The 12837-nt window shown below is 39.0% G+C and overlaps 1 pseudogene; it reads right to left on the minus strand.

Annotated features, from left to right (window-relative positions):
* Nucleotides 1-8790: 8790 nt before the first annotated feature.
* Nucleotides 8791-10686, minus strand: LOC126493739 (tubulin alpha-1A chain-like; annotated as a pseudogene).
* Nucleotides 10687-12837: the final 2151 nt, after the last annotated feature.

Here is a 12837-nt window from a genome sequence, read left to right on the forward strand (position 1 = left end):
TCTGTACTCTGTCTCTTTAAAGACTTTACCCTTTTTCTTTTTAAGACATTAACTTTATTCTTTATATTCTTTTTATTCTCTCTCTCAAGCCTACGTACATTCATCCAACAGTGTCTGAATCTGTTTTATTGTGAATCTGTAATTTTTTTACTATCCAGGAGCATTTTTTAAAATGTTAAGCACTTCTTAAAAACTTAAGCTGCACCATGTACAGGTAATACGGTACTGCCTGTGTCCTGTCCAGTCTAAACCTTAACTGCGCTGTTATCACAGTAATTACGGTAGTTCCTGCTTGAGACCAGTTCAGTTCAGCATGGTGGAGCTGAGCTGCTCCTGCCTCAGAGCCATTTGGTGTCCCTGAGCCACACACAGTTCCAGGCACACAGCAAGTCCATATTGGCACCGCAATCAGCAGTTTAATTCTGAGACTTGAGTGTGCAGCACAGAAACTCTTTTCATCCAAGTTACAGCAAAATCTGACACGCAGAGCACTGCGCAGACTGAAAACGCATCTCTGTATGGCGGCAGGAATCAGCCATGCTCTTCTGACTGCCTAAGCCTGATTCTGCCATCTGCCTAGGTGCAGGCGGGGAGTGCTGAGCCATGGGCATGGTCTCAGAGTACTCTCCTTCTGATCCCAAGTGGGAACAGAAACATCCAGTCCCATATAGGCCTTGAAATGCTTTAAAGCCAGAGTTCACGCTGGCAGCACAGTCCCCAGGAAGCAGCACTTTAAAATGATGCAGCTTTTTTTTTTTTTTTTGCTGCTGTTGCTGAATCAGGAAATTTCTCTACATCACGCCACCAGCAAACAGCAAAAATCTCTGTTAAACTCTCTCTCCCTTATTTTTAAGCCTTCTCAGGTTTTTAAGTGGATTTAGCCCATCACATCTGGGCGCCATCTGTTGAATTAAGAGTGGCGGGGCTGCGTCCCTGGCACCCGGCCGCCCGCATGGCTAGCTTATGCCCGAAATAATTACACAGAAACTGTATTCTTTCAAACACTGCCTGGCCCGGCTATTTCCAGCTTCTTCTTGGCTAGCTCTTACATATTGTTCTAACCCATTTCTAAAATTCTGTGTAGCCCATGAGCTGGCTTACCAGGGAGGATCTTAACCTGCATCTGTCTGGAGTGGGAGAATCATGGCGACTCCTTCACTAAGCTTCTTTCTCCCAGTATTCTCTTCTGTCTACTCCGCCTACCTAATTTTCTGTCCTATGAGGGCCGAGGCAGTTTCTTTATTATTACAAGACTCACCTCCATCATTGAACATTAAAAAATGATGTGAGCTATTAATTTTCAAAATTAATATTCCTAATGCATTATAAACTCAACAATTGATAATTTGCTTTTAAGGTTTCATTGGCTACACACGTATCTGCATTCATTTGGCATCAATTGTGGTTTCAAAGAGCCAATTTGTACTCCTAACGTATTTTTTCAGTATTAATGTGTGAAAATGGACATATTAAAATGTTCACTACATTTCCCTCACAAGACCCACAAGAATTTCTCTAAAATCAATACTCTATCCCTAGAACATATGCTTCCTCTGTATTTTGTGACATCTGTGTTGGGGTAAATAATCTGTGTGCATGGATATGGAATCTAATACCAGGACACTCTTAGTCTCTCAGGGTTGTGAAGAAATCTGTCTTTCATGTTTCATCATCTGATTTAATAACATAAACCACCCTGATAATACTTAGGCTTTACACAGGGTATTATAATGTTCCATTGGTTTTATACTGATAGAAGTATATATGCAAAATGATTGGATGAATATTTGTGGGTGGTAAGTGTGAAATTTTCCTGAAATATGCCATCACAAGCTGGTTGCATGCAATGATATATAAGCAATGTTAGAATGACATAGTGTTTCTCAAAAGTACGAAATTATTCAATCAAAGCATTTAATCTCATACTTTGTAAGAACTCAGAGTTCGTATGTCTATGTTTCTTAGCTTGAGATAAAATGGTAATGATTGTTTTTCTGATTTTAATAAATGAATTCCAATAACAAGCTACTGTGGTTATTATTTCCTACCAAGCAGCTTGTTGATGTAGCAGTGCAAGACACTGTGTAGGCTCTAAATCATTTTTTTTTTCAAGACAGGGTTTCTCCGTAGATTTTTGGTTCCTGTCCTGGAACTAGCTCTTGTAGACCAGGATGGCCTCAAACTCATAGACATCCAACTGCCTCAGCCTCCCAAGTGCTGGGATTAAAGACGTGCACCACCACTGCCTGGCATAGGCTCTAAATCATAAAGCAAAACATAACAGGGGATATTAAGCAGAGAACCAGAGATATTCCTTTTATGCAGCTAAATATATTACTACATTTATATTTCTGAGTTCTCAGTGAACTTTTGAGTTCACTGAGTCCAGACAATCTCATGGAAAATAAGTAGCCTCATTCTTCAATCCTGCCTTAGAAAATCTGAAGCATTTTCTTCATCAGGTCATTAAATAACAATAAACACTCTGATAAAACTTAGAATACATGAGTACTGTATCTAGTCATACTGAGATTCTTTCCTTGTAAAGCGTGACTCGACAAAAGTCTAGAAAAGGTTCTCAAACATTTACTTAGGTACAAAACAGGGAGTCCACTCACTGGTGCAGAACGGGTTAGAAGCCACCACTGATCCAGCTTCATCCATACAGATCCTCTGCCCTGGGGTGAAGAACACCAACTGCAATGCTGCCTATCACACTGTGATCACTCCAGAGAGTGCAAGAACAACTGAGATAGAGAGTCAGCCCTTCATATTTCATGTTACCACAGTCACGAAAAAGAAAATGCCCTAGGGTTCATGATTCCTAAAAGCCACTAGCATAAAGGTTTGAAATTCCACAACACTACTTTCGTTGTCATTTTTAGCAATGCCTTCATTTTCCAGGAGATCGAGATTGTTGCAGAATCCAAAATGCTCAAACTATAAACAACAATTGCCGGTGTTATGTCAAAGCTTAACTGATCATTGCCAAACACTCACCATTATTTCAAAGTAGAGAAAACATTGCAGAAAATATACAAACCAATTATAATATTTAAAAAAAGAGGATAGCTGTTGTGAAAAAAATAATTTCTATGTGATCAAAAAGGTAACACTTCAAATAGAGAAAACACGTACATGTAAAATGATTATCACCAAACACAAAAAGTTGTTATGCCAATATTGACGGTATAATCTTTATAGATCCCACATTCAGCTCAAAATTTTCCAGCAAGTGATGGATGGTAAGTGACAGAGAATCATTCTTCACCAGAGACATGTCCCATGGTAAAGTATCCAATATCAAAGAATCAGCTATAATCAGATTTACATAAAATCAATAATTTATGGAGCATGGAGTAGCTATGTACATTATTTTGTATTGTAAGAAACAGTAGCAATTAGCAAGAAGTAAAAATGATTTTGATAATGAATTAGAAAACATTAAATGGGCAGCAGGTAGAAGATGGTGTCGTCAAAATAAAATAGTAAAACACTAAAATATAAACTGATGCGGTTGTGGTAGTGCTTGCTGATGCCTCAGTTGCTCGTTTGAAGTCATTTCTTTTTTCTTTTATTTCTGTTCCTTTTTTCATATTGCTTTGAATTGAGAGACAAACAGAAATTTGGAGAGAGTGATCTTGCATACATGAAACAATTTTGGAAGTGAGATATGGAATACCTGATAAATATTGAAGATGTGATAAAAAAATATGGGTTGAAACCAATTGTACAAGGAAATTTTTTTCACCTGTGCTCATAAAAGCATTCTTTGTCATAGCCAGAAATTGGAAACAACCTAAATGCCTGTCAACAGAATAATGAAAAAAGAAATATGTTATATTTACACAATGGAGTACTATTCAACAGTAAAAACAATTACATCTTGAAATTTGCATCCAAATGGAGAATGCCCATGATAATAAAGAATTGACATAATCATGACAGAGATCTCAAAATTACAAATTAAATTGAAGTTTGTTGTAAGTAAGGAAATCTATATCAGGTCCTTTTTTGCATATCACTTAACCAGCTATCTTTATATGACCACAGAAATAGAAAAGTGTAAAAAGAAAGATAGGAAAACTTTACTCTGGGCCCTGGCTTCAGAAAACAGCAGGCAAAATCAAGAATTCATGCCTGGTGGTTGAGGACATTCTCTCTCCTTGATTTTCCCTACTAGCTATCCAGAATAAGGCCTCCATTTCTATCTGGGCATTTCAGATAGTGACTCTGGGCTGAGTAGTGCATGTGTTTCTGTGTGATTTGCCAGTGTCCATTTGCACAAGTGTTATGCTTGTTGGAATGAATCATCCATCACACTATATCAGATATTTAAGCTAGTATAATTTAATACACATGTTACTTAGTTTACATAATTAAATTGTAGGTTCTAGCCATATATCCAATCAACATGGAGTTATTTCCAGTTTCATAATGATAAATAAACATTTTAGGTTCATCATTCAAGGAAATAAATGTATAAAACAATGCATGTTTTCACAAATTCTTCAGTGTTTGATTTGTATTTGTGAGTGTATATGTAATATAAACATTTTAATTGGGTTTTTATACATGTGTGTATGCAAGTTGGTGGTAGATGCCAACACACTAGTGAACTGTACATATATCCATTGGTTCACCTGGTAAAATATCTGAGTCAAGATTCATCATTAATTGGTTCCTTGACATGCACCCTTTGTGTTCTCATGTAGTCTCTGACAGATTTACAAATTCAGATTTTTTACTCTGTTAGTTTGTTATTAAAATACTGTTACCTAGAAATGGAAATCAAAACTATTTGATATTTTAGCTGCCACAAATAAGATTGAATGAGATGAACAAAATTTTGGCAACTGATGTAGGTAAATAAGGAAAATGGAAAATATGTTCCCACTTTTCATGTTGAAAATTTGTCAAGCTACCCTGGGAATAAGTGCGGGAGTATGTCAAATGCTAAATGTAAATCTACCACTTGTTTTAACTCTATCACCATGTCTCATGACCCTAAGGAATTCAGCATACTTCCCAGAGATGTTTGCTTGATCATCTTGCTATGTAAATATTATGAACAGCCAGAAAAGGAAACATCCTTACTCTGCCTTAACTTGTAATATATTGAATCTATCAATTGAATCGTTGTTAGAACCTGTGAGAGCCCCTCCCCTAAGCATTTGTCTAAGGTTACCATACCACTCGCAATTTTTTCCAGCCTAATTTTATTGTCAGTCACAGGAATTCAGAGTATCAGGCAGAATACATAAGATCTGGATAGGGGCAAAACATACAACCTAAGTAATACAAATCTCTCAATATGAGAATAAAATTATTTCTTGAATAAGTTCATACCTGTCCTGATGACTAAGAGAGGAATGGGCTGACAAGAGAGGAAGAAGCAAGTAGTAGAGCTTGTATGCCAAATTGTACAGCAATTGCAAACCAAGATTGGAGAATTGAACCTATGATCCCAAATAGCAACACGATGATAACAAGAAAATTTCCCTCTGCATTTCGTTGTACACCATGCCTTCAGTGATAGGAGTAGGAGCACCTTCAAAAGATACTGCCTTGACATTTTCATAGAATCCAAGGTTTGCTAGGGAACACTGACAATGCCACAGCAACCCTACAGGGGATCTCCTCAGGGATAAACAGGATCCTGTATCTCCTCGTGTCTGACAGATATGAATGTAGGAAATGGATTTTCTTCCATATAGGTAATAAAATCTCTGTCTGAGACAGAGATTTGACATCTTAGAATTAGGAGTTTCAGGAGCAGGATGATACNAAAAAAACGGAGGAGAAACTGTAATTTACCTTGGGCTCTGACTCTAATTAGCAAAAGGAAAATATCAACCTCTGCAATGTATAGTGAGATCCTATATCAGAGATCCTATATCAGGCTGCCTGAACACTGCTTCTGACTATCTATATGGCAGTCTGCATTCCTACCTTGTGCTGGCTTTTTGTGACTTTGGTGTGCAAAATGCTGCTTGGGGCTGATATTTTCTGATATATCATATCGGATTCCCCATCTGCAATGATCAAATTTTTAAAATCCGGTTTTTGTTACATGTTTATATTACTTGTGTGTGTGTTTGTTTATGTGTGTATGTGTGAATTAGTGCCTGATATGAAATGCTTGTTAGTGGAAATATTAATTTAAGCCCTACTCTGAACATCCCCAATTTGCATACTGTATCAAGCAGTCTCATGATGATTAGGTAATAATCTAAGGCATTCATTTTAGAATGAAAGATTCATAAAACTCCTTTACTCTCAACAATTGCTCATTTTTTCATATGACTTGATGTGTGGTTACACAAATGTCTACATGAATTTGGCATTAATTTTCTCTTCACATTGACAATACATTCTCACAAAATATTCTGTTAAGCATTCCTTCTGGAATATTGAAATTATGAACAAATCAAGGCTGAAAAGGGAAGCAGTAGCTACAGAAGCCGGATCTTACTTCTGGCACACATTAAAGAAACGCGTACTCAGCACCGTAATGCTGACAATTAAACAATCTCTGACTCTGCTGATTTCCACAGCTCTGACACCTGTATACATCAGGGGCAGTCTGCCTTGTCGCTGACAGTTTACAGTTGGGCTGGTTATAGGCAGGTCCAACTAAGACCTTGCCTATAGCCAGGTCCGACTGGTAAGAAGGCTCACTGCTGCCGCTTTTATTTGCACTCCTGGGCTGTGATTGGACAAGTGTCTGCATTCAAATTGCACAGGAATTAAGAACCAATCAGGGTAGTGATCTCAGTTCCACCAAGTGAGGCAAATCCTGCTGTATTCTTGGAGATCTCCATGAGAACTGCTGATTCATTCTTGTTTCCCCCGTGAATGTATGCTGCAGCAGAATCAGCCTGTGTGTGTGTGTGTTTCTGTGTGTGTGTGTGATTTCCCTGGGTTCTTACAATAAATATCAACAAAACAAAATAAAACTGTTGTAGGAAGATTTGCAGCTTGTGATTACCCGCCTACTGGGGCGTGGCCTCTTATACTATATATGTGGACTCAGAACCTGCACCTGTTCCTTTTTCTTTCCTTCTTTCTCCTGGCTGCTCGTTTGGATTGTCAACTGGTCAACAGAGGATTCTGATTTGTGAGTTTATCCCTAAATAAATAACTATGTATTTCTGATTTCTGAGCTACTGTGGGATTTATTTCAAGTGCCCATTCATCACTTGGTTTGGTCCACACAAAACACCTGTGTCAAGTAGGAGATGATACTATATATCTGCCTACCAAGTTCTTCACTTGACTAAATACTTGAAAACTGCAATTTCTGCCAGTAGGTGGGTGATTATGAATCTGGGCTGCCAATTGCCTCTTTCTGCTGTCATTTGGTGATATGTTGTGTCAGAGTCCCAACGTACAATGTTTGAGTGTTTAAATTTCATCAGTTCTGCAATATATATGAGTGCCTGAAATGGCATGCTTCTTTGTAAGTGAAATATTATTTTTGCCCCTTCTCTGAATGTTCTCATATTTCATACTCTATGCAACAGTGTCTGGATATTAAGCAATATTCTGAGACATTACTTTTAGAAAAAAATATTAATAATACTTGTATACATTCAGGAATTGAACATTTGTTAATATAATATTGTGTGAGTCCACAAATGTAAGCATACATTTGGCATCAATTTTGATTTTACACAGCCACATCATACTCTTAACATAGTCTGCTCAACATTAATGTGAGAATATTGAAATTTTAAAAAAAATCACATTTTAAAAGAGAAGCATTACCTTCAGGAAGAGGAAACTACTTGCTGCCTAAAACACAGGATCATGTGACTCGGAGCTATAATGCTTGGAATCAAACAACCCTGACTTTTCTCCTTTCCATTGGCTCTGCTTCCTGCAAAAGTAAGTAGCAATCTGCCTAGTCTGGGCTTTGGTTATACCCAGGTTCAACTGAGACCTAGACTATAGCCAGAATCTGACTGGAAAGAACTCGCACTGCTGATGCTTTTATTAGCGTTCATGAGTTCTCATTGAAGAAGAGTGTACAGTCAAATTGAGAAGGAAATAAGGACCAATGAGGAGAGTGATCTCAATTCCACCAATAAGGGGAAATGCTGTGATACTTTTAGAGATCTCTATCAGAGCTGTTGACTCATTCTTGTCCCCACCTGAATGTATTTTTCTGCTGAAGCTGCAAAAATAAAAGTGCAGGTGAGGGAATGTGTAATTTTCCCCGGGCTCTGCTTCCAATTATCAATAGTAAAAATTGATAATCCTCTGGCAAGTAGGGAGTGGTTCTATATACAGTTGTCTATGCCAAAATCCTGGTGAGCTAAATGAAAGCTTCAGTTCATGCCAGGAATCAGTGTGATTGTAATTCTAGGCTGCCAATTGCTGCTTGCTGCTGAAATGCAATATCATATTACTTGTGCAAATATATGAGTTCTAAAATTACTGCTTTTCTACTGTATGCAAATATGTTTGCATGTATTTATGTATATATGCATATGTATGTATACATATATACATATACATATATATATGTATATATATGTGTGTATATATATATATATATAATTGCCTGAGAATAGATTCTTTTTTTTAAGACAGGGAATATTTTATTTAAAATCCATCAGTGAAATGGATGGCTTGGGTCTATGACAAATCCTTCATATTTCACAGCATAAGTCAGTAACTGTATGAAAGCACACATTGCCACATACAAATTAGCTGATGAGACCACACTTTATGTTGGAACACAATACACTTCCCTGTAAAAGCAGCACCTTTGTGACATTTAATTTAGTATTCCTCGCCTTTTTCCTCACCCTCTCCTTCAACTGAATCAACACCAACCTCCTCATAATCCTTCTCTAGGGCAGCCATGTCTTCACGGGCCTCAGAGAACTCCCCCTCCTCCATACTGTCACCCACATACCAGTGCACAAAGGCACGCTTGGCATACATCAGATCAAACTTGGGATCTAGGTGATCCTAGGCTTCAGCGATGGCTGTGGTGTTGCTCAGCATGCACACAGCTCTCTGGACCTTGGCCAGGTCTCCACCAGGTACCACAGTGGGATTCTGGTAATTAATGCCAACCTTGAAGCCAGTGAGGCACCAGTCCACAAACTGGATGGTATGCTGGTCTTGATGGTGGCAATGGCAGCATTGGCATCTTTGGGAACCACATTGCCATGGTACAGCAGGCAGCAAGCCATGTATTTACCATGGTGAGGGTCACATTTCACCATCTGGTTGGCTGGCTCAAAGCAGGAATTGATGATCTCTGCTACAGAAAGCTGTTCATCGTAGGCTTTCTCAGCAGAGATGACAGGGGCATATATGGCCAAAGGGAAGTGGATAGGAGGGTAGAGCACCAGGTTGGTCTAGAATTCTGTCAGGTCAACATTCAGGGCTCCTTCAAATCTGAGGGAAGCAGTGATAGAGGACACAATTTGACCTATCAACCTATTTAGGTTAGTGTCAGTGGGGTGCTCAGTATCGAGGTTTCTACGACAGATGTCATAGACGGCCTCATTGTCTACCATGAAGGCACAATCAGAGTATACCTTTATTTCCTGCTACGGCTGAAAACTGAAAAGCATGTGTTCAGCTTTTTGTCAACACCGTTTAAGTGTTTCTTGGCAGGACCTTTTAAAGAGCTGCAGGGTTTTGCAGCTAAAGCTGAGTCAGGAAGCCTTTCTTGGATGAGAGTGCTTGCTTGCTTCTAGCAAGCAGAGCAGACCGAGAAATTGCTGCTACCACATTGGGCACCATTCTGTTGTGGGAGCTGTGGGTCTCTTCCCACAGCCTAGTTCCTGGCACCTGGCTAGCTTATGCCCCGAAATAACAACACACAAATTGTATTCTTTTAAACACTGCTTGATTACCCATTTCTATTAATGTGTGTAGAACCTCAAAATTTGCTTACCAGGAAGATTCCAGCCTACATCCATCTTGGGTTGGAGCTTCATCGTGTCTGCCCAGGAGAGGGGAGCATGGCCTCTGAGCTCACTTCCTCTTCCTCACAGCATTCTGTTCTGTTTATTCCGCCTATCTAAATTTTAACCTATCAGGGCCAAGGCAGTTTCTTTATTTAACCAATGACCTTCCTCCATCAAGAGTGCTCCAGGATGGTGTGGGTGGTGAGGATGGAGTTGTAGGGCTCAACCACAGTGGTGGAAACCTGGGGGGCTGGGTAGATGGAGAACTCCAGCTTAGACTTCTTTCCCTAATCAACAGAGAGCTTCTCCATCAGCAGGGAGGCGAACCCAGAGCCAGTTCCTTTGCCAAAGCTGTGGAAGACCAAGAAGCCCTGAAGACCTGTGCACTGGTCAGCCAGTTTGCGAATTCTGACGAGACAAGGTCAGTGATCTTGAAAATGGTGTTGTGGCCAGGGGCATAGTTATTGGCAGCATCTTCCTTGTCTGTGATGAGCTGCTCAGGGTGGAAAAGCTGGCAGGAGGTACCCGTGCGAACTTCATCAATAACCTTGGGTTCCAGGTCTACGAACACTGCCTAGGGCACATGCTTGCCGGCGCCTGTCTCACTGAAGAAGGAGTCGTCTCCTCCAGCAATGATCTTGTCACTTGGCATCTGGCCGTCAGGCCGGATGCCATATTCCAGGCAGTAGAGTTCCCAGCAGGCATTGCAGATCTGGACACCAACCTGGCCGACATGGATGGAAATGCACTCAGGTATGGTTGCTGCTTCGCAGCTTCCCAGAGGATGGTGGAGATGAGGAGGAGGTGTTGCTTCTTACGCGTGACTCTTAGGTGGTCCATGTAAGAGAACCTCCTGAGAAGAGATTCTTGTACTGTAAAGTGCCAATGTCAATTTCAAGTCCTACACTGCTCATTCCCAATTTGCATACTGAGTAATGGTGATTAAGCAATAATCTTTTGTCTTTCTTTTAAAGTAATGTTGTAGTGATGGAGCTGTGGGCTGCGTTCCCGCCTAGCTCCGCACGGCTAGCTTTACCCGAAATAATTATACAGAAACTGTATTCTTTTAAACACTGCCTGGCCCATTAGTTCCAGTGTCTTATTGGCTACCACATCTCGATTAACCCATTTCTAATAATCTGTGTAGCACCACGAGGTGATAGCTTACCAGGTAAGATCTTAACCTGAGCCTATATTGGAGAGGAGAATCATGGTGGCTGCCTGAATCGGCTTCTTTCTCCCAGCATTCTGTTCTGTATACTCAGCCTACCTAATTTTCTGTCCTATTAAAGGGCCAAGGTAGTTTCTTTATTAACCAATGAAATCAAAACAAAACAGAAGACTCTCCCACCTCATAATATTCATAATACATGCATATTCTGAACAATTGCACATTTGTTTGTATGATTTATGTGTGGTTCCACGTGTGTCTCCATGCAATTGGCATTAATTTTGTTTTCACAGAGCCAAGTCATAGTCAGAAATTATTCTTTTCACTGGTAATATGCCAATATTAAAATGTTGAACCTTTTCACCATATTCCATTCACCAAAATTTTCCTTCAATCACCAATCCATCCTTAGTACATATACCCTTTTCCCTTTTCTGTGACATCTGTTTCAGGTAAATCACCTGTGAGTACATGAATACTCTAGCACATGGTCAAACTCTTATTGCTAACAGAGCTGAAGATATTGTCTTTCCCCTTTCATTAGCTGTTTAAATAAAAACCAACTCTGATAAGGTTTAGCTTCAGGATTCTTCCACAGGATAATAAGAATATACCAAGAGATTTATAATGAAAAGGTTATGTACACAAATTCTGTTGGTGGGAATTCAAAAGTAAAACCATGCTGAAATACCCATTACGTACAAGTTACATGCAGAAATGTATTAGAAAAATCAGAATGACATATTGCTTCTAACAGGTATACAATTTGCCAATAATGGTATGTAAGCATGAGAGGGAAATTCAGAATTCTTACTCTTACTTCTTATGCCTCCTAGCCTGGTATTAGATGGTAATGCTACCATTCCTGAATTTAAATATTTGTATTATAATAATAGGTGTCAATGGTACACATCTCCAAGCAGTCAGATTGTTTATCAAAGTGGCTCTAAGCCAAATCTAAATAGAAAAGCAAAAATAAGATAGAGGGTACCACCCAAAGGCCACACAGATATTCATTCAACATAACCAACTATTCTACATTCCTATCTCTGCTGCTTTCCTTTGCCTTCCCACACTTTCCACATTTGTTTTCTTTCCCCTGGATAAAAACCTTCAATTCAATAAAGTATATCAGCTGTACACTGTAATCGTACATATTTGGAATAAAACAATGCTGAAAAATCTTCTATCTAGATATCCTATATATAAATGTATCCTAAAGCCATATATTCTCCTTTCCCTTCTTTTTGAAAATAGAGTCAATTTAAATATTAATTACACTTTTACAGTCTTAGAAATTGTCCTCCAAATTATTAATATACTTATTCTTTCTCCTCATACCTGTTCTGCTTTGTTAGTGTCAAATAGCCAACAGAACTGCAAACACATCTCTGTAAATTTGATTAAATTACCAACTTCTCCAAATGTTATAATTTTCCAGCAGTTAGCCCTTTTTTATGTTATTAGATATGCCAAAGACATGTCTGGCATTTTCATTATAACATCCTTAATTAAGACTTGAATATGTCATTCACAGCAAGACAAATTATACCCAACACAATAACCAAGCCTACTACACATGGATAGGGAGATAGTGGAACCTGAAAAAGAACTTCCATCAGCAACTTTCCTGAAGCCACATAATTTCTATCTGTGCTATAAATATTTATCCCTACACCCCGAAAAAACAGTAAGTCTAACTTGGTGTGGAAGAATTGTCTGTATTCTGTC

The sequence above is a fragment of the Alexandromys fortis genome, unplaced genomic scaffold (genome assembly GCF_014885135.2).
Source record: "Alexandromys fortis isolate MF-2015 unplaced genomic scaffold, M_Fortis_MF-2015_v1.1 scaffold_332, whole genome shotgun sequence".
Classification (NCBI taxonomy): domain Eukaryota; kingdom Metazoa; phylum Chordata; class Mammalia; order Rodentia; family Cricetidae; genus Alexandromys; species Alexandromys fortis.